Consider the following 23,181-nt stretch of genomic DNA (forward strand, 5'->3'; position numbering starts at 1 on the left):
ATTGGACTTAGGGTGATATTTTAAGCATATTTCGGCCAAAAATTGACCAAAATCAGCACATTTTGTATTATATAAGTCCAAAAATTTGATTTTTTAATTTTTTTATGTAAGTCCAAGAATTTTATAAATTTTTAATAAACACTACATTTTTAAATTTATTTTTCTATCTCAAAACCAAAGTCAAATTTCTTATTTTCAATATATTTTATTAGTTCTAAAAATTGATACAATAGAGCATATACCAATGGTTTTCCTCCCAATCAGAAGCACTGGCTGAGCAACTGTTGCTAGTAAGTTTCAATTAGAAAACATTTCTGGATTTCTTTCTTCCCTTAGAAACTTGTTCTTCAAAAATTCAGTTCTACCAGAAGAGATCCACCTGAAATAAAAAAAAAAATGATCAGCTAGAAATTAAATATATTGCAACAAAATAAAAAATCTCCAGATTGTTACTATGGGATGTCAATTGTATGAGCAAACAATATGAAATACATTGAAAGATTATATATATATATAATGCAGAAAAATTTAAGATTGGGGTTACACTACTAAAAACCAAATGAATACTTTCCAAAAATTAACTGACCACTCTGAAGTATTTCCAATTCAAGATATCTGCATTGATTTTGGGAGCTTCTTTATCCTGATTTCGTGTTCAAATTACAAGCTAGAAAACCAGTTTGCATACATAGAGAAAGTAACAAAAGTGATACTCAAGTCACGGCATTCAGGCCATGATAGATATTCTTATTGCCTTGGATTATTTATTTTCTCCCCTCCGCATATAGAACGTCAATTTGATTTTTTTTTTTTTAGCTTCGCTTTTCTTCCACTTTTTAGTGAATCGCGATGAAGAAGATAAATGATATGGGCAAATTGATGAAGGGACACTCGCAAAGAACACCCACACTCAGGTCTGAATTTGAACCCGGGTCCTCTTGGTGAACATAGACTTTGCTGTTACGTTACTCTAAGGAAAGAGGTAATAGAACCACCATCCACTCCCCTCTACTTTCAAATGAACATCAGCTTTTCCCAAGGGAAGGGATTGAGGCAGGTTTTTTTCTTTTTTTTCTTTTGGATTATTTATGGGATACTGATTATCTCAAACATATTTTCCTGAAATTTTTCCCGCCATTCTTTTTGAAATTAGAGACTGCATTCCATTAATAATTAAAATGCAAAGCTTTCCTGTAACAGTTTCTTTTCATTCGGCAAGTCAGAAAATTCCCTGCATCCAGTGAAAAACTTTCGTGGTAAGCAACACTGTAGAGTGCTGTTTTCCCGAACCTTTACTTCGGCTGTACTGCCACACTCGATCGGCTCCAAAGCTGATCTTTAACTCAAACGAGTGTGCCAGATTCTGTGAACAGAACTGTACCACACTTTGAGAACCACAGGTTTAGACAAAGTATATTTAACAATACCTTATGAACTACTATGCAAGATGTGATAACATGGAAAGTGTTAACTTGCGCAATCACACACACATTCAAGACTTGGTCTCACAGAGCAGTTGGTAAAATGTTACAGTCTGAGCTTCTAGTATTATTTATATTAATTATTTTATTTTTTAGATGTTTGTTTCACTTCTCAACTTTTTTTCCACAAGGGTTCAAATCCAAATAGAAATATTTCAGAATGGTCAGTTAACTTTTGGAGAAGTGTACAAAGGCAAGGAAAGATACTGTATATTCAAACCTTATTTGATAACATTGAAAATAATTGTTCAACAAAGAACCTGACAGTTGATGTTGAACAGGACATGTTAAAGCATTTCCTTAAAAGCAAGAAAAAGATTCCCTCTGGAGTCAAAAGATGTCAACACAATCTATACATACAAACTTACCTAGTGTCCACTTTTTTTCTTTTTTCAGAAAGTTGTTGAACAGGACATGTCAATGAGCACAATTCTCTTGAGAAGTTGGCCTGTGTGAAAAAAAAAAAAAGTGCCATATGACAGGAAAAAACTTCTTACGTCATGTGCCGGCAACATATTGTTAAAAACACAAACAGCATGATAAAAAACACTTTAGCAGTTCTGCTGAGCTTTTGACCCGTTCATGGGATCATCATCAGGGCTGGTCGATGGGCGACGGAAGTGATTAGCGGTACTAAAACCACGTCTCTTCCATCGACCAGCTCTGATGATGATCCCGTGAAGGGGTCAAAAGCTCTGCAGAACTGCTAAAGTGTTTTTTATCGTGCTGTTTGTGTGTTTTTAACAATTATGTGACATGCTTTGATTTAACCACATATAGTCATTCAGAAAGAATGGTGCATATGTGAAGCTGATACTGATACGTGAATCTAGATACTACAACCTTCATGATATGAACTGACAGAACAGCTCTAAACTTTTACATGCACATTGTAAGTATTCCACATGACAGCTGTTGGCTTTCTCCTGTTTTGATGTTCTCCAAATATTACCGGACCACCCTGAAAGATTTCTTCTAAGTTCAGAAATCGTTAACGTGGCAACACAGCTCTTGAGCACCAGCAGAGAGTAGACAACTTTATTACAGGTTCCTTTACTAGACGAGAAAAACTGTGGTAAAAGATTTACATGCTTGGTTATAACAAAGTCAGAAACTATGTTCACCCAACATATTAATAGAAAGAAAAATGGAAAACTTAAATATGACAAATAATTTAATTTCAGATAATACTTGCGATTTGGCATGTTAAATTTGGAATCAGAGAAACTGTTGTAAGGTTGGTAACACTGCAATTGTTAGTGGTCCACCTGGAGGAAATCGGTCAAGTTTGTACACAAAGGGTCATAATTATGAATTGTTTATCCAAATGGGCTATAAGAATGCCTTGCAATGAGCAAAAGTTAATAATTCTCATAATTTGCAGCAAAAATGTGTTTGTCGCATAGAAAAGTGGTAGACAGCGCAGTCATCAGACGTTGCTACCAGTGACATTGTAGAGTATGCGTCACAGCTCTCTTTTCCCCTTGGAATTAAGGGTCGTGGGTTCATTTAAGTAGGGCATTGAGATACATTGAGTATGGAGTTTCTTAATTAAGTTGAATAATTTTGTTTCAGAATGATCGCAATAATTAATTTGGTGTAGAATTCTACGAATGGTTCCATCTGCTCAACGGATTTGTTGTTTTTCTCTTTCTGGCACTAAGGTATACAATTCAGAGATGAGATTAATTTGCAAGCACTAAGTTTCCACTCAATCTAGGCATGCTAGGTGTGAATAGTCTGAAATAATTTCGAATCTTCATTGTTTATACCATTTTTTAATTATTTTTATTATATTCTTGAAGAAGGCAACAGGAACTTTCATCAATTTGGATCAAAAAATACCTAAATTGTTGTTATAATCCATCAGAAGTATTTGGTGGTCAAACAAGGAATGTGATGGCTAGAGCTCAGAAGTTGATGAAAGAGTCATCTTTTCTTCTGAGCCTTCAAAACGATTCTAAACCTGATACAATTCAGTGTTTTCCGGTCCTAGATGAAGGGAAACTATTTTGCATTTTTTCTTGCATGTCAGACTTTTTTTTATATAGTAAAATTAGTCAATATTAAAAAAACATAATCTTATGTACACGAAACACAACTGTATTTTAAAATGCTAGCTGTCTACTGTATCATGGAAGGTCCATTCTGAAAGGAAGTAAAAATAAATTAAACTAAATTAGCACTTAACTGCTTATATCCATTTGCTTCAATAGTTTACTAGTTTAAACCACCAAAGAGTGGGTTTTTAACAACTCTCTTCTAATTTATTGAAAAATCAAACTTTCATTTTCAGAGCGGAAAGTATTTTAGCTATTTTTTTAATAACTTTAAGGCTCGAAAAATTTTGAAACACCCATACAGTCGACTGCTGTTTACGTTCCGGTTCATATGCATATATCCATGATTCGTCACCTGTTACAATCTTATATACGTCTTTTGAAGCACCACGATTGTATTTATTGAGCATTTGTTTGCACCAATTGATGCGAGCGTCTTTTTGAGTTTTTGTCAAATTGTGTGGGATCCAACGAGAACATACCTTTCTCACAGCTAAATGATCATGTAATATTTTATATATGCTGGTGGAACTAATGCCTATGGTTGCCTCAATCTCACAGTATGTCACATGACGATCTTGCAGTATTAGGTTTTGCACAGCATCAATGTTTTCTTGAACAACAACTGATTTTGGACGACCTTCGCGAATCTCGTCGGTGAGCGAATGGCGGCCACGATTAAATTCGTTATACCAGCGTTTCACAGTGGCAAAGGATGGGGCTTCATCGCCAAATGTGGAAGTAAGTTGATCGATTCACTCGTCTTGATAATCCACGTCGAAAATCGTAAAAAAATCATCGCACAAAAATGTTCAGGAGTTAATTCCATTTTATTGTTGTCGCGCAATCTCCAAGGCAACATAAACAACACAAATCATGCTAATGACAAAACATTTGAAGTACGTTATAGTCAATAATGCCAGATGATTCAGTGCAAACGTCAAATCGCGCCTAACTTCAATCAGTGTTGCCAAGGCTCAAAATATAAATAGTGGCCCTCGTATTTAAGTTTTCCATTTTGTTCTCTATTAATATGTTGGGCGAATATAATTTCTGACTTTATGTTATAACCAAGCATGTACATCTTTTACCAGTTTTTCTCGTCTAGTAAAGTGACCTGTAGTAAAGTCGTCTACTCTATGCTGGTGCTCAAGAGCTATGTTGCCACGTTAACGATTTTTGAACTTAGAAGAAATCTTTAAGGGCGGTCAGGTAACATTTGGAGAAGTGTACATATAGTGTCACTAGCTTTTGAACATGTACAAACAGAGAGACAAGAACGTGAGGCCTTTATTCATTATGGTCTGTGAATGCTGGATAGGTTATCATTTTTGCCAATCTCGCTGCACGCTTTTCTTTTTGCACCAATCTTTATGAATAATCTTTATATTTGCACTTTTCTTGTTTCACAATGATTTTCTGTATCCTTAGACTGACTACAATGAGGATAAAAGACTATTAGTTCACAACAAATACCAATAAGCATGTAGGCCAAGACTCAAACCTGGAACCTTTGGTGCAATATTAAGATGTGAAATTTAGGAAAAGTTTAAGAATATGAGTGTTCTTAATCCAGTCATCTACAGTAAGAAAAGAAAGACACTGAAGATTTAACGGTTGATGGACAGCGGGATCCATGAGTATTACCATGCAAATTGTCCATGACTATTTTCGTTAATCTTTCTCTTACATCCTGTGTGTTCATAAGCGATCGATTTCTATGTATGCTGATGCAGAAGTTATCAACAGCTTGTTTTGAGTTTTCTTTCAATTCCAGAAGAAGCTCTTATTGGGTCAAAAAAAGTGCACGAACTTGTGATGGACATTTGCATGGTAATACTCATGGATCCCACTGTACCTAAATCGAATTTCTCGTCAATAACAAATGCAAATGTACAAAGAGCAATAAGACTTCATGATTAACAGCAAAACAATACCGAAATCACCTAGGGACCAGAATGAAAGATTGCCAGAAGTAAGGTGTGAAACAATTAGGGTGTACGAAAAGTAAATAGACAGAAACTGGAAACAACCATGAATCATATCCAGGATTGAGATAGCAAAATAATCTATAGGAAGAAAGTGCCCGTAAAGTTCTATACCTCTACATAATCTGTACAGGTTGTTTTTAAAAAAATCTAAGCACAATTTATTTTGTGACAGTAGCATGAATGTGATCTTGATCTCACTTCAGTGATAGTGAAATTATGGTGGTTTGAAAATGACCCCTTCCCTACCCCCTTTTGTGAAATTTAATAACCAGGAAACTGATTTATAGGTAAATACATATATTCATACAATGCTAAAATCAAAGTTATTGTGTATTATCTTTGCTCCAAAAATTCTGTTTTTATTACCCACATTTTTATATATAATGTCTGTGTTTAGGGCTGATAGGAGATTCATGATTCGGCATTTAAAAAAAATTTTGGTAATCCATTTTTGTGTTTGGATTTCGCATTACAGTTAAGCCTAATATATTTTATTGAGTTAATGACAACTGTAAGTCCATATTTAATTCCATATCTTAGACCTTTTTAGTACATATAAATCCGTTTCCTGTTAATGATATATATAAAGGGCTAAAAAGTTGCATTATAATCCTATACGTGAAACACACAAAAAGCTAGTTTAAAACATTTCTAGCCAAAGTGCACCGATGTTTAATATTTGTGCGCTTTGATATATTTTAATTCACATCTTGAATACTGAACTGAATATTCCTGTGGAATTACAAAAAAACAACAGGAAACTAGTTGCATTACGTGATCCAATGTACATGACCTTAAACACTTGTTAGTTTGGTCAGTTTTTAAAAAATATTCTGCTTTCATGGAACATTAGGCAGCCCATTATTTTATGCAGTGCATGAAAAAAATAGGATACTTTAGTTTTCACTAATGTACATATGATAAAAATTACTTAGGAGAATACGAAATACATTATAGATCTTTAAGCTACATCAAGTTCAACAGAGCTCACTTAATATCGCAATGACACATTTTCCTTCACATTATTTTTTGATTCTTATTACCTTGCTTTTTGGTAATGTTGATGCCTTGTAATCAAGGGATTCTGAGTTTGATGCCTGGTTGAGGAATCCAGTGGTTCAGATTGTACATTAAACTTTAGATTCAGTCCTAGTCCTGATTAGGCTATTTGAGCACAAAGTTGAGTTAAAACTTAAAATCTCTAGACAGAAAAAACTTTGACAAACACTAACACTGAAGTGAAGGATGATCAAGCTCATGCACAACTCTAACCTTCAATCATTTATACTGCAAGTGTAAAGGTGTACCCGAAATGTGTGACATGCGGAGGACTAAGAAAGTGATTACTCAAAGCAGTGCACGTGAGACATCACATCATCTGGTTTCTTTGGCGAGGAGTGACAGCGATGCTGGATCCAACAAATCTGAAGACGTACTGTATTTTATTATTAAACTTAGCACATGAAATCTTATTTTCAGTGACAAAACCATATGCAGAAAGCAATAAAAAATTTAGAGCCAAGATGTTTAAAAAAATGAGTGATACATTCACATGTTGGTGATATATTAATATATTGTAAAAAAGGCAAAGAAAACATTACTAGAAGAGGCATAACTTTAAAAAACAACAACTCAAAAGTAAAATACTTTAATAACATATTGTCATTATATATGGAACAGACAAATCATCATGAACATAAAAATGAGAAAACACTAAGGGATCAGAAAGAAATAAGGAAGAGCACCTAGTGAAAAATACAGTGGATCTTACGGTCGAGTTGTCCACAGGGTGGAGGCCAGTGTGCTGAGCCGTGGGAGCGTGTCTGTTGGCATTTAGACCTACAGCTTTACACTGACCGTGGCACTGAATGCGTCAGTGCTTCAGTATGCAGGCAGCTGGTGCCCAGTTTGCACGTATTTGTGAAGTGTCAATATTTTAACAAGTGTTTTGTTTTAGTTTAAGCATTACTGGGACTTTTCTGCAGTCTAATATTGTCACGCTACATATACGAGGGCTATTTTTTTTATCAAGGTCCGATCGGTCGCGAAATAAAAACCACATTGAAAATCCTATGAAGCTGTGCACGGATGTGTTGCGCAGTGTCTCTAGTATGCCCGTTGATCACATCACGTCACACGTGTTAGTTCGGAGCGCGCAGTGAGCACGGAAACATGCCTAGAACATTAGAGTCGCACGCCAAGTGTGAAGTGTGTGCAGTCATTCGATTTCTTCATGCTGAGGGGTGCAATGCAACCGAAATTCATCGACGAATGAGTGCAGTGTACAGTGAAAATTTCATAAGTGACGGCAATGGTGCAGGAACTTTGAAGCAGGACGTACAGACGTTCATGATGAAGGTGGTCAGGGAAGGAAGAGAGTGTCAACCAATGATCTTGTTCAGCGAGTGGACCAGGCGATTCGAGAAAATCGTCGGTTCACAATTTCTGTGTTGAGCGAGTAGTTTCCCAAAATTTCAAGGTCAGCTCTCTATACCATCGTGAGTGAGAGACTTCAGTACCGAAAAAACTCTCTGTGAGATGGATTCCCAAGATGCTGTCAGACCAGCACAAAAGACAGCGAATGGACGCCGCCTTAATGTTTCTTCAGCACTACCATGATGAGGGAGAGGAATTTTTGAACAAAATTGTCACAGGGGACGAGACATGGGTCCATTTCGAAAATGAAGAAACAAACGAGCAATCCAAACAGTGGATGCATTCAGATTCCCCGAGTAAACCAAAGAAGTGCAAGCGAACCTTCTCCATCAGAAAGTGTATGGCTACTGTGTTCTGGGACAGAAAAGGAGTGTTGATGGTGGAATTCAAGGAACGTGGCACGGCCATCACTGCAGCCTCATACAGCGTGACGCTTTAACGTCTACGAAGAGCAATTCAGAAGAAGCAAAGAGAAATCTTGTCATCAGGCATTGTCCTTCATGACAATGCTCGGCCGCACACTGAAGCTGCAACACAGACGCTCCTGCAGCATTTTCGATGGGAGGTGTTTGATCACCCACCTCACAGCCCGGACTTGGCTCCCTCAGATTTTAGTCTCTTTACGCACATGAAACGCTGGCTAGGAGGACAGCATTTTGGCACAGACAACGAGCTGCAGGCCAGCGTAGAGAATTGGCTGAAAGCACAGGCGGCTGCCTTCTATGACGAGGGTATTAGAAAGTTGGTACCACGCTACAACAAATGTCTAAATTTGGGCGGCGACTATATAGAGAAGCAGCTGGAAGGTGTAGCTAAATGTTCCAAATAAAAACATTTTTGATTTCACTGTGGTTTTTATTTCGCAACCGATCGGACCTTGAATAAAAAATAGCCCTCGTATAATTTCAAACAATGGCTGACACTTACGTCAGTAGGAATTCTTGTAGGGAAGTTACAATCCTTTTTGCAGCAGAATTCCCAGATGTTTCTGTTCCACACAGAGAGAATGTTCGGAAACGTGTGAACAAAATTAGGGAAACCAGGTCCGTTCTTGATAAGCAAAGTGTGAAACTACATGTGCTAACTGAGGAGATATTAGACCACGTAGAGAACGATTTGAACATACCCCTGGAAAATCCCTACGTGCCTTGCACAAGAAACACATTTCCAAGCCATTCGCATGGCGAGCTACCAAGGGATCATGAGTGTCAAGAATTTCTGCAATTGGATGTTGCAGAATGTTACTGGTTCCATTTACATGGCCATGTTCCATCGTAGAATAACAGATATTGGAACACAGATAAACCCGATTTTGTGTACGAAGCTCCGTGGTGTGCACTGATGCACCTTAGTTAAATTTCCTAAAAAGATACGGCAAATGTATGGATGCAGGAGGACAACATTTTCAACACCTCTTGTAACAAGGTACTTGCTCATTTTAATTGTAACTGTCCATGTAATTGTACAAGCTTATTTCATTACATAGCTAGCAGATCCAGTTACACAGATGTTGCATCCAGTTTGCCAGCAGATGCAGTCTTACTGCCCGGAATGCTGGCCGCAGCTATACGGACTACTAGACCGTGAGATGCACTGTGTATGACATCACAATGGCTGGTCATGCAGGAACTGCAATGCCTAAAAGAGAACAACCTCGCCTAGGAGAAAACAATACAACCAGACCTCACTAAAACTGGTGCACCTTTCAAATTGATAACAAAAACCGCAGTACCAATTAGAAATGTCCTTGAACCATGAAACATGCTACAATGACAGGAGTCTCAGGTTTGAATCCCAGGCTGGGCATAGGTGTCCCTTCATCAATTTCATTATGTAACTCATTCTCATCGTTGCACTTTGCCACAGTGGGACAAAAGCGACACTAAATATAAAAAATCAAATCTAAAAACCATGAAATGATTTACTTATATGTCACTGGAACAATCTTCAGTAAAATTTCTTTAACTTTAGACTACACAAGTGTGGCAACTTTTACTTGTCTCACTTTGCAATAGATTGAGATGCTGTTTTAAGTTCACTTTATGCACAAAAAGGCTAATCGGGACTGGACCTACAGTTTAAAGTGGGATCAGAACCACTATGTGCCTCCACCGGGTATCGAACCTGAGACCCCTTGATTACAAGGCGATGACGCTACCACTGCGCCACCGGGGAGACTGTCACTTGGCAATTGTAGACCATTTCTGATGTGCAAAAACAATCTTGTTTAATAACTCGATAAGCACAAAATGAATCACTTGGGAAGGAGTCACAATGGTATGGCCTGGGAGGAAGAAATTAATTCTAAAAATGCCAAAATACTATCTCATGAGGCAAAATCTAAACTGACGTTGAAAGGTAAAATAAAATTGTGTGTTTTATGGACAAAACAATACGAAAGTTTGTGAGGATAAATGTTCCGTGAAGAAACAGTGTGTCAGCAAGTGTCTGCGAAAAGTTTTGCTTAGAAAAAGAAGTGCATATTTTTACAAACAGGTGGTATTTGTATTAAACCTACATATTCATTAAAACAATAACAAAAGGCTAGATTGCACTAAATTAAAAGCTTAAATTAGAGCAATTTTCCTGTTCTACAAACACACCTATATCAGCTGCTACCAACAGTACTGATTAACATGTCCCATTCACAATTTTCAAAAGACATCGCCTCACAGTTTCACTTCTACTTGCTGTATCAGAAGAAACACAAAATCTAGATTTCCCTGATGCTTTTTTCAAAATGTGTACAATTACACTGTAATGAGGTAAGTATAAATCTTAGGCAAAACCATACCATTTTCGTTAACTTTCTTACAGTACCATTCCTTGCCAATATCATGTGAAAACTACATGAAATTGTTCAAATGAAGGTGAACTTCCACCATCGACACCAGGTGCAAGTGCCGTAAGTCACACCGACACTTAGGGACGTAATCACAACATTTCAGATGGAGGAAAAAGGGAGTACATTCAGAGTAAGTGCACCATCGTTTGAACAATTCTCAGAGGAGTTTTACGATGAAAACAAAATTATTCATGCTCTTACCTTTCTGCTCTTCCTCTGGAAGTAGATCTCTCACTCTTTGCATTTCATGTGAATTAGCTCCAATGGAGAACCTGCAAAAACATTCACCGTATAAATATTTGATATTTCTCGATGACAAGTTAACATACATTCTGACCAGCACTTAATGTGAGTAATTGTTTAAGAGAATAAATTATTTTCACAGTTCGCTTGTGAAATATAGGCACAGCATTGAACAGCCTCATCATAAAAATGTACTTTTTTTTTTCTGGTCACTAATACCTTGTGCATAACTCAAGGTCATTATAGTCAGGACCTTGTTGACTACTCCCCATCCCTCCAACACACACTTGTACCAAAAACTTCATATGGCATGTTTACCAAGTTTTAAGCATATTTATGACAAGAATATAAACCTTGTTTATTGCATAGTTGTACACTTATTTCGATGATCATCATGAGTCAATGGATGCAGCAACAATTCTTTGATTATGCACTATCTTCAGAACAATTTGTCAAACTCTTACTACTTTGCAGTCAACTGACCAATTTGTTAGCAATGTATTTTCATGAGAGTTGCTATACTACGCAGACTATATACTCTATGCACTTATCTACCATATTATCTAAACAAACTAGGATTTTTAGTGCCAACATGATAATACCAGTGCTTTGTATTGTTTGTATTATCACCACCTACATAATGTTCGTCTGTTCTGCAGTGCTTCCAAGCAACAATGTGTCGCTTTCTAAACTTTCTTGCAGTTAGAGAAAAATAAATGTAGTTATTTCTTACATGCTCAGCTCCAACTTAAATTTTAATTATACCGAAAACCAAACTCAAACAAGCACTATATTTTCTTCTGGGGGTTTCATCATTTCTCATCGTGCTTCTTAACTCCACAGAATGCAGACACTTAGAATAACCATTCGCTTTATTTCTCAGAAAACACACAATGCATGAAGGTCATACATGCAATATGAATTTTATTACATTACAAAATGACACACACACACTGTGTAATACAGATTCCTCACAATGGTTGAATCCTCCACAGGTAACAACACTGAATTTAACTACGAGAAACAGAGTACATCCAATGGAATACAAATATGAGTGAACTACAAAATCATTATAAAAGAAAACAAAATGGCAGTACAAATTCATGTAATGGCTACACTGTAAAATAAATAAATCCCAGAAAATTAGGAACAGCTCACAAAAGCAGAATGAGAAATGGTAAAACATTGCTACATGAAAATGAAGGGCCAAGTTCTGATTGTTTAATTCCGAATGTATAATGGACCACAGACATTTCTTACATGGTTTCATTTCTAATTGTGTCCATACATAACAGTACTTCAGTATCTTAGTGATTACTTACTGCGTGTTTCCTGGAGAACGATTTTTCCAGCTTCCACTAGCTACATTCAAATTGGAATTTCTCCAGCAACTAACACTTAGCTAATTAGTTTCGCCCAGCTTCGAACTTACTCCTACAATACTTGCGATAAATCATTAAACATTCGGAAGTGTTACCACATGAAGTGCTTGTTTGAGAAAATTCATTTTCTTTTTAGAACTGAGCCTATGTATCCGTTGGAATTCATTCACTGGTATCGGCTGATACTTTAGCAGAGTTTGGGTGCTATATGGGGTCTGCATGGCACTTTAGCAGAAATATGCAAACTTAAAGTTTTGAATTTACTTTGTACCTAAATTGTGTGCGAAAAAATTAATTTGGTTATAAAATGACATCCATTTTATATATTCCGTTGTAATTATCTGAATATTTTAAAGTAAAGATGGGACAGATTAATCGGTACTCTATCGGTATCAGCCAATATATCCATATCGGTTTATTGGTAAAATTACTGTACCAATCCAATATATCTGTTACAATGTTGTGCCATTTTTTATGGACATGAACACACAATGTCCATTGTGTACTTTTTAAAAAAGTATATGTCTAAATGTGCAGCTTGTTTACACTGATAAGCTTACTTTTCATTTTTTCCGTGCAAATTTTCTTCACGATCGATTTCGTACATGCCTGACGAAGCCACTCGATGGGTGGCGAAATCGATCGCTAAGAAAATTTGCGTGGAAAAAATGAAAAGTAAGCTTATCAGAGTAAATTACCTATCTCCGTGTAACCGCCAAACTCATATCTTTAAATACAAGTGCAGCTTGTTGTTCATTGCTATGATTTGTCGTTTTTAAGGCACAGAAAGGCTAATTGGGACTGGACCTACAGTTTAAAGTGGAATCGCAACCACTGTGCCATGTACCTCCACCTGGTATCAAACACCATTGGGGAGGCCCTGCTGTGCATTGCAAGAGGGATAACGGTGCACATGCTCATTTGCTGGTGGTTCTACTACAGAATATCGGTATCTGCCAGATTTTCATATTGATCCATCCTTACTTTAAAGCAAAACTCTCGTCAATACAAGACTATAATTTACAGAGGAATACTTACATGATCAATATTTAGAATAATGTTTTATTGTTAGTCTTCAAGCAACACTATTGGTGGGAATTTGTAAGACTATCAGTATCATTACTGCTATTGTCTAACCTTAGTTTCTGAATGGTTGAGACTGGAAAAATAAAGCAATGCGAAACATTATGAAGAAAGAGTGGATGTTTTTCAATTGATCGTAACTCCCCAATCTGTATTAAACTTCAGCTGATGAAAAGGGTTAACTACCACTATTTCCACCACAGGTAGTGCCGAAGAACATGATGTATTGGCTCTTTCTCACACTGAAAAACTTTTAAATGAATGATGTGTGTTGATAATTATCTTCCACCAACTAGATTACAAAATTTTGACTTCCCTTTTTCAGCCACATTCCCCCCTTTTTAAAACATTTTCATTTCTGGTCCCTTTATTGACTTGTTTTTCATCCAGTTTTCTCCATTTTATTGACAAGATATCAAATATTTTGTATGACTGATGCAGTTTAGAAGAAACAAAGAACAAGTGCCTTCTACCTTACTTTACCTTTGGAGCACCTTGCAGGGATTGCTGAAACGTGATCTGGACTTATGCATAGACAAAAACATTGTAAGCATTGGGTTGAAAGTGTACTTATCTGCCAGATTTACTTTTATTGCGAAGTCTTTTAGAATAGATTTAACTTAACTGTGTGACAGTGACGACAGTATTGAGTGCCAGCAAGCTATGGAATGTGGTAACCTGTTGCAAGGAATATTTAATTGAAATGGATGGTAAGATTACTTACTGTACTTTACCTTCAAAAGAAGGAAATGAAAAAGGACTATAGTTTATTTTTGCACTCCACTAAAAATATTATTTTAAATGAAAGCACAATATATACCGTTGATACGAAATTTAATGTATCCCTTTTCATATATGAAAGTATATATTGCGCTATCATTTAAAATAATATTTTTAGTGGAGTGCAAAAATAAACTGTAGTCCTTTTTCCTCTTATTTGGCAATAATTTCACCTTATTAGAGGACATTTCTCCCCCTTTAAAATCCAGTCTCTACCTATAACATTTTCTACCCTTCAGCAGTATAGGGGTGCAAGGGGTAATCTCTACAGTGTACACCTCCGTTTCACGTAGTACACCCTGGAGTGTATTTTTTGCAGGTTAACGAGGCACTAGCACCTGACCACAAAGGATAATCCTTCCTGGGGCTTGTATTGCTGATAGCCACTTCCTTCATCTCATAGGCATCAACACAATTAGCCAGGCAGAAAAGTGATGTAATATAAACTAAATCAATATAGATTACAATGAATGCTGAAATGGTTAACAAAATCAATTAAGCATTTATGTCTTAATCACAAATCTACACAAACTATTCTTAAACTAGGAAAAAGAAAGTTGTATTGGAACACGAACACAGACCAACCTGTTGGTTACTTTGATCAACGTTTCCCCAACAATAATATAAAGGTGTAGGCAATAAGGTTGCATTGATACCAGTGAAAACTTATCAACTGAAATGAAATGACCAATATCAGCGGATACCTTTCTCAAGTCCACAAAAATGCCATGGGACACATTCTCCATCTAGGCCACTTTGGCTCCGGCCTCCTTTACCTCCCCCCACCCCCAGGTACCCATTGATTTGAGGCTGGGTGAGCCCCATAACCACATTATGTGGGGACAAGGCTGAAATAATTCCAACCTGACATCACCCACTCCAGTAATCAAACCCAGATTTCCTGTATGGCAGCCAGACACCCTACAGACTAGACCACTGCAGCTCATAAGCACACACCTTGTAGCAAATTATAATACGAGGGTGGTTTGAAAAGTTCTCAGAATCACGACCAGATGTCAGTGCTAGGACAACGAGGTTCCCGCATAGTAATAGGCCATCCTTTATTAATAAACACGTGGCGCGTCAGTGTTCTGGGTAGAGATCTGTGGTGCAGACGTCACTTTGTAGTTGTTCCCGTGCAGTGCTTTGTGAAGATGGAAAAAATCGAGATTCGAGCGGTAATTAAGTACTTCGTAAAGAAAGGTATGAAAGCAAAGGAAATTCATGCCGATTTTCTGAACACACTGGGGGACTCTGCTCCTTCATATTCAACTGTTGCAAAGTGGACAAACGAGTTTAAATTTGGTCGATACAGCTTAGAAGATGATCCACGTAGTGGTCGCCTAAAATGTGCTACTACCCCAGAAATTATTGAAAAAGTGCATAAATTGGTCATGGAAGATCGCCGACTGAAAGTGCGTGAAATTGCTGAAGCTATAGGAATGTCATCCGAACGGGCGTATCACATTTTAACAGTTGAATTGGATATCAGAAAATTATCTGCAAGATGGGTGCCGCGACTTTTAACACAGGACCATAAACGCATCAGAGTGGACATTTCCGAACAATGTTTGACTCGTTTTAAGAGAAACCAAACAGATTTTTTGCGCAGGTTTGTGACGACAGATGAAACGTGGGTCCACTACTATACCCCAGAGACAAAACAAGTCAAAGCAGTGGAAACATGTTGATTCACCACCACCAAAGAAAGCAAAGGCAATACGGTCGGCCGGAAAGGTAATGGCATCAGTGTTTTGGGATGCGAAAGGGATTCTGTTGATCGATTATCTTCCCACTGGTCAAACAATTACGGGACAATACTACGCTAATCTCCTCGACCAACTAAAGCATAAGATACGGGAAAAGAGGCCAGGTTTGGCAAGAAAGAAAATCATCTTGCATCAGGACAATGCGCACCCTCACACAAGTGTCGTTGCCATGGCAAAAATTCATGAACTTGGTTACGAATTGTTGCCACATCTGCCTTATTCGCCTGATTTGGCTCCCTCAGACTTCCATCTTTTCCCCAAACTCAAAAGTTTCCTCGGTGGACGGAGATTCTCTTCAAAGGAAGAACTAATATCTGAAGTTGACACGTATTTCACAGGCCTGGAGGAATCTAATTTTCGAGATGGGATCAAGGCATTGGAGCATCGCTGGACCAAGTGCATTAGTGTACAGGGAGACTACATTGAAAAATAAAAAAAAAAATCACTGTTGTAAGTCGTTTCTTTCTATTCCATTCCGAGAACTTTTCAAACCACCCTCGTACTACAGTCCAGCAGAATTAACTTGAGAGAAATGGCTGCTCTGCGAGTGATGCAACTGCGCTCGAATTGGCTAGAGCAGGAGACTTCCCGCTGTAACAAGCCTACGGAAACTCTAAAGTTCGGGCACGCGAAATGTTACCAACTGTTGAAAGGACTCACGTGCAGTGACTGGTGAAGCAAGCGAAGCGGCAGTGTTTTCAAATTACGGAATAAAGGTAAAGAATAAACTGTTTATCCATTTATTGTGGAAGATAGAATACTTATAATTTTCTTAGCATGTCCTCTTAATACAGTGATATTTCCGTTACACAATGTAATTATTTTTCAAATCTCCCGTTGTCAGCTGATTGCCCGTGATTCACGTGAGAGCCAAGCGTTCGCTGTAGGTTGGTACTCCTGCAGTGGCGCCGGCAGCCATTTGTCTCAAGTTAATTCCGCCCGACTGTAATTATAATACATATGACTTGAAAGCCTCAAGACATTTCTTGTCCATCTGTGTCTAGTGTTCACTGATGACTTTTGGAACTTGAAAAAAGAGCAGGCTCAATAGTCAACTGATTTTCCAATCAATTTCAAAGAATTGAAAAAGTTTTTATTTATTATATTACGATATCTTTACGACCACAACTATTACTATGACTTCGATTCAATGGTACATCTACTCACCAGTGTTCTACATCCCAGATCTTTGACCAAAACTGCCATATACCCAGCGGTAAGGGTCACGAAGAAGAAGAAAAAGTTTTTATAGTGTGCTGGCTGCGAAATTTCTTTTTCCACATATCCCAGGACCCGCACCGGAAGTGATAATGAAATCCAGATTCCGGGGCCTCACAAAATCAGAGATGCCAACTCAGAAAAAGAAATAGCTTTAGAAAGAAGCTACGGACATATGCGAATATGCCGTTTTCTTTAAACAAAAATGAGAGTTGTTAGTTAGCAACATTGCGACTGAAAGGCACAAACAGATTAGTGCGGATTAGGGGCACAAGCAAGCAAACAGAAATACAAACTTCGTGGCAAAGATGTCGCATTTGCTTCTGGAAATTTTTCTCTGCGACATTTGTGCAAAAACCCTACAAATAAATATAAAGTGTCATTGAATGCACATGCCAAATGAGCTCATAAATGTACAACAAATTAAGGTAATATTACATGTCAGAGGATTGCTGCAGCTTGAAATGACACCAGTATAAAGTGCTTGGAAATTTGGAGGAAGTTATTCACGTAAGAAAGATTTGGTGAATTCGATTCTTTGGAAGGGAAATTGTTTCATGAAACTCACGATCTTGTTGCTGAAAGTCTGGGCTTCGAACCCTAGCCAAGGCAAGGGCAGTTTTACCGTTCTATGCTTAGAGAAACTCATTTCCGTAAGTAGTTTCTTCTGTAAAAATGAAGAAATGTGTCTCCGATGTATGAAACTGTGTTTCGGTAAATGTATGTTATATCGGAGACACATTAAAATCGGATATTTTGTATTTTGTGGGTATAATTTAACAATACAGGGAATTTGTCCAATTTGTTTGAAATTTGGGATACTTACTAATTTGGCCCTCGTAATCACGAATCTGCACTTAAAATTTGGCGCTCGCGTATAAATTTGGCGCTTATTTGGGGGCAGGTGAATCCGGCAAATTTCTAACATGCCCTTAACAGGGAGTCTATAGATATAGGCGGGGAGCCGGAGCGGAGGCGGGGCCACGATAGCGGTTGGGGGCGGTAAGTTAATTACCCCAGGGGCGGAGCCCGGAACCGGCGGGAAATTTGGAAATCGAGGGTGCAGAAATAAGAACTTCATTTAGATTATTTTGCTATTTCCACGTGTGAGCGCCAAATTTTAACTGCAGATTCGTGATTAGGGGGCCAAAATTAGTGAGTATGCCAAATTTCAAACAAAATGGAGAAATTCCCGGTATTGTAAAATCGCTCCATTTTGTGTTCGTACTTACCAATTATTTATTGGGGAACATAGTTAAAGGTGCCATTATGCTTTTTACACAAAAATAACATAGATTTTTCACATTACGAGTAATTCTTTTGGTTCCTTTCTTCCGTTGCGGAACATACAATGTGTCACGCACAGCTGTGGATCATTGCGCGTCGTGCTTGTGTTTTGTCAATTTGGAGTGGGTATGCAGTGTTTCAACCTTCTTAACCGAAAAATGCCTACTTTCGTGTTCATTATGTCATCCAAACCATTGACGGATAGCCCCACAAACCATTGCCGGATAGCCCCAAAAATCGTTCATGATAGCCACACGAACCATTGACGGATAGCCCCAAAAACCATTCACGATAGCCCCACAGACCATTTCCGGCAAGGTTAGGTTAGGTAAGCATAGTTAAAAAAAATTCTCATAAAAAAAGGCACCTTTGGAAACACTGGCGAGACCGCGTGACTTTCGATGCTTGCGCCATCTGCAGGTACATAATGGAAACAACAGCATAATGTTGTCGCTTTGCACAAAATGCAAGTTTATTATATCAAAAGTGCTTGTTTCTTGTTGTGCAGCATTCTACGGTGAGAAAATACCTCCATGAACTTTCCAAATGGTACAGAAACTCATTTCCGTAAGTAGTTTCTTCTGTAAAAATGAAGAAATGTGTCTCCGATATAACAGACATTTACCAAATTTTCTTTGAAGGAAACGAGAAATTCGTATCCAGGTTGGGGGAAAAAGTGACATGGTGGCACACATTTCTGCACCAATCTAGTTAAAGCAAAAAGTGCCTACGTTGATAGGTAGTTAGGGTTAGTTCTCTTAGCCCAAAGAATAATTTTTCATTGTATTTATGCTAATGGAACCTAACCTTGCAAGCATTCCTCGTCTGACATTGGAAGACAAGGTAGCAAAACTCTTGTGCGGAGAGGAAGACCCCAAAACAAATGACAGCTACTGTGTGTAAACAATATGGACGTGAACAAATGGAGAAATGCATTGCTTTTAGTAGTAGGAAAAACTTTTTTTATGCGTAGTAATATAATAGTAATCGGAAAAGTACCACCGGAAAATGGATGTAGAAGGTACGTACTTTCAGGGGATATAAATTTTGTTCGTCTATTTAGAGGAAAAAAGCAGCCCATGTACTGCAGTGAGACCGTTCTATTTCATCTCATCGTTTCAATATCCTCTACAGCAAGGAAAAAAATATAAAAAAGATGAAAATCATTCAAAATTTAAATGTATTTAAAATTAACAAAATTTAACAGTATTAAATGTGTGTGTTGTAAAACTAGTTTTTCTATGTATCTTCTAAAACATTTCTTGAGGTGTTAATTGACTGCTACTGACATCATCCTCTACTACACACTTGACTACTAAAACAATTTTGATGATACAGATATATACATTATACAAAATGAATGCACAATATTCAATCATAGTGCCTACCATGTATTCCATCCCTTCCTTCCCAAAACCTGTGAGCTGTTGACCTTTGACGCAGATGTGGAAGGAATGTGGATTATGACATCAAGGTCAAATTCACAGATTTCTGTCTAAACGGGAGGCTGCAACAGGGGCAGTGAAGGCACAGATAAAGTAGCTCCCCTATGAAAGAAATTTCTAAAATCTAGAGATGGAGAAAGTGATGCCCATAACTAGATACAGAGTGGCCAAAAGTGGGAAAACATGTCATCAAAAATTTTAAATGTTTCATCTTTTGGGAATTATGTATAGAATAAATTTGACCATATGACAAGATTCACAAAACTTCAAACTATACATTTCAAATCTTCCAAAATCAATATCAATTTTTTTATGATACAAAATTACATCTACAGTACAAAAATGTCTTAAAGGTGACCATAACCGTTGCCGGAACGAGTTTACAATACCGGACCACTCTCAAATTTCTATGAAATGTTGCCTACTCACTAATTGTGAACTCCTAAACACGAATCTGCATGTAATAATTGGCTGTCAAGTATGGAAATCGAGGAAAAAACTAAATAAACTATGTTTTCTTAACGTAACGTAACCCTACCATAAGAACAATAGCTCCACGGAAGATGCCATTTTCCCAACATGAAGAAATCAACAGGCAAGACAAGGTATAGTTCTCGTAGTTAAAATATTAATTTTTCTTTGTATTTATGCTAATGGAACCTAACCTAACCTCATAGGCATTCCTCGTTACGTCAGCAAGATTGTTGTGCATAAAGGAACACCATGAATGAAATGCGAAAGAAAGATAGTTCCGAATTGCTGTGTAGGGACAATCACCGTGGTAAATCGCAATGTTATTTTACAATTTCTAGACATAAATGTACAATATTAACAAGTGACTGCCAAATATGAACTACAGTTACGTCATCAGGACACCGAAATTAGTAAGTAGGCGAAATTTTATAGAAATTGGAGAGTGGTCCGGTATTGTAAACTCATGCCCCGGTGCCTCCACCCTAATCACTTTCTTATAAATGAACACACAACATTTCAAATGACCATGCTTATTATTAGTTAATATTGTTTCATGCATACATGTGTGTATGTGATCAGGGGGTCTGGAACTCCATACCCCCCAAATTTGGAAAATACTATGGTTGATTCATAATACTTCCCGATGAGACACGATGTAGCAGGTATAGAAGAATTCTTTCTGTGTGCATGGTTTGTGGATTCTGAGAATAATATCCACTAAAAGTTTACAAGTTTCACACTGGGTGGTGATATGTCAGCTGAAAATCTGACATCAGTTCTTTTTTAACAATGTCACAAACTTGGTCTTGACATGGAAAAAAATCACAGGTCAAGGTTATGATGTGAGTGGCAGGTGTGTTCAATCGTGAATAAATCAACAATACCCAAAATGCATGTGTGCCCACTGTGCCAGTCATACTGTAAATGTATCCCTATCTTCAGCCATGTCGAACTCCACCGTGAGTAACTGTTCTGGTACAGTAAGTAAAGTTGTTTTTTTTTTCCGTCAGAATAATACATGCAGTGGTGAATTCCTAAAAACAATATATTGCATTACTACCAGGCAGTAAGAAACACTATTTAAATACAGAGAAACTAATACTCACTTTATCCGCAAAACTGTTTTTTCTTCTTCGTTCTATTAAACACTATTTGTTAGTGTGTGAAACATGATTTTAAGCAAAACATGATTCACTTCGTATGTAGTAAATTTTATTGTTAATAATAATAATAGATACGCTGTCATCATTAAATACTTGATGTAGGGTGGGGGGGCATGCCATTGGGAATGGGCACCCCTGGCTGGATCCCCCCTAAGATTCTATTTCTGGATATGCCCCTGTATATGATTATAGACATTCGCGTACACTTGAAAAATTACAAAGCCTTCAATAACAGAAGGTAAATATCCACAAGTAGAGATGAAGCAAACACTGTCTGGTACTGTGGGGAATAGTTGTTGTGCAATGATAAATTAATCAGATTGGGTGTACTGTGATTAAGTCCATTAAGATGAGACTGAGGGAGATTTCCAAGCCATAGCACCATTGCAGGCTACATTTCATTGGTGAAATCATCAAGTTACAAGTGTCTCCCATCACTTGTCAGTTTGGTGTCACTTCGAAATGATGAAATGGTGTGAATTCTCCCTAAGATCTCTCAAAAATGTGGATTATTATTCAGAACAAACTCAAGGGAACCTATGTTATCATTTTAACACAATAACTTTATGTGGATACACTGTCTGAGAAACGAATAAGAGTCTTGAAGGATGCAAATCTCTCGCACAATGTATTAGTTTTATTGCTACATGAATTTAAACCATGTGTATGGACCCACTAAGTTAAAATGCATATTAGTAAAAACAATTAAAACAAATATTTGTGATGAGGCCATGTTCGATTTGATGGTAAACAGTATTACAGAATAATACAAGGTCTCCAAATTTTTGTTTTCAGGCCTCTTTGGATCTGAACCACTGAGTAATGTACCTCCATTGCAAATTGAATGTGGGATCCTTTAACATGTTGACTGTCAAGCTCCTGAGCTAATGATATTGCTTGGGGCCAAACTACTTCCTGATATTTGCTTATATGATCAAAAGGCTTGTATCTAACATCGACAATACCCACTAAGAGTTTGAGTTTAAGCCCACTTTATTCACAGTAAGGCTAATCGCGACTGAATCTACTGTTTAATGTAAAATTTGAACCAGTATGTACCTCCACTGGGTATCAAACCTGGGACACCTTGATTACAAGATGGTTACCACTACACCATCAGGGAGGCCCTGCCAATATGATAAATATGCATGTAGTGAAGGCCAGAAAAAATTGTTGGCAATGAAGCCTGCAGGTGTAACTTGCAGTTTCATGTAATATTTGCATTAAACTAGCACCTGAAGTTGAAAATTGTATCTGGGGCAGGGTGTCTATCAGTTAGGAATGTGAAGGAAGTCAAGCAAGTAGGCCAAGAAAGTCAAGAAAAAGTCACAAAATTATGCTTGTGGTCAAGAATTGTTGCTAATTTTTTTTTTACAGTATAGTGAATGTACATTGTACTGGGATTTGATAAATTGTATTGAGTTGTGGTAAAGATTTGTTCACTCTGTTTCTCAAGAATTACATTCTTCTATGTGTGAAGTTTTGTAAAACTATTAAAGTAATGTGGCCATTCCCCATCCAGGA

The 23,181-nt window shown here is 37.4% G+C and overlaps 1 long non-coding RNA gene across 1 annotated transcript in view; it reads right to left on the reverse strand.

Moving 5' to 3' along the window:
* Nucleotides 1-11,016: 11,016 nt before the first annotated feature.
* Nucleotides 11,017-23,181, reverse strand: part of LOC146001142 (uncharacterized) — a 29,077-nt gene continuing 16,912 nt past the window's right edge. Inside the window, exon 3 of the long non-coding RNA XR_014443526.1 lies at nt 11,017-11,085. This is a non-coding gene — a long non-coding RNA (uncharacterized LOC146001142). The remainder of the gene's footprint in view (nt 11,086-23,181) is intronic.

The sequence above is a fragment of the Lepisma saccharinum genome, chromosome 17, assembly GCF_977018435.1.
Source record: "Lepisma saccharinum chromosome 17, izLepSacc3.1, whole genome shotgun sequence".
NCBI classification, from domain to species: domain Eukaryota; kingdom Metazoa; phylum Arthropoda; class Insecta; order Zygentoma; family Lepismatidae; genus Lepisma; species Lepisma saccharinum.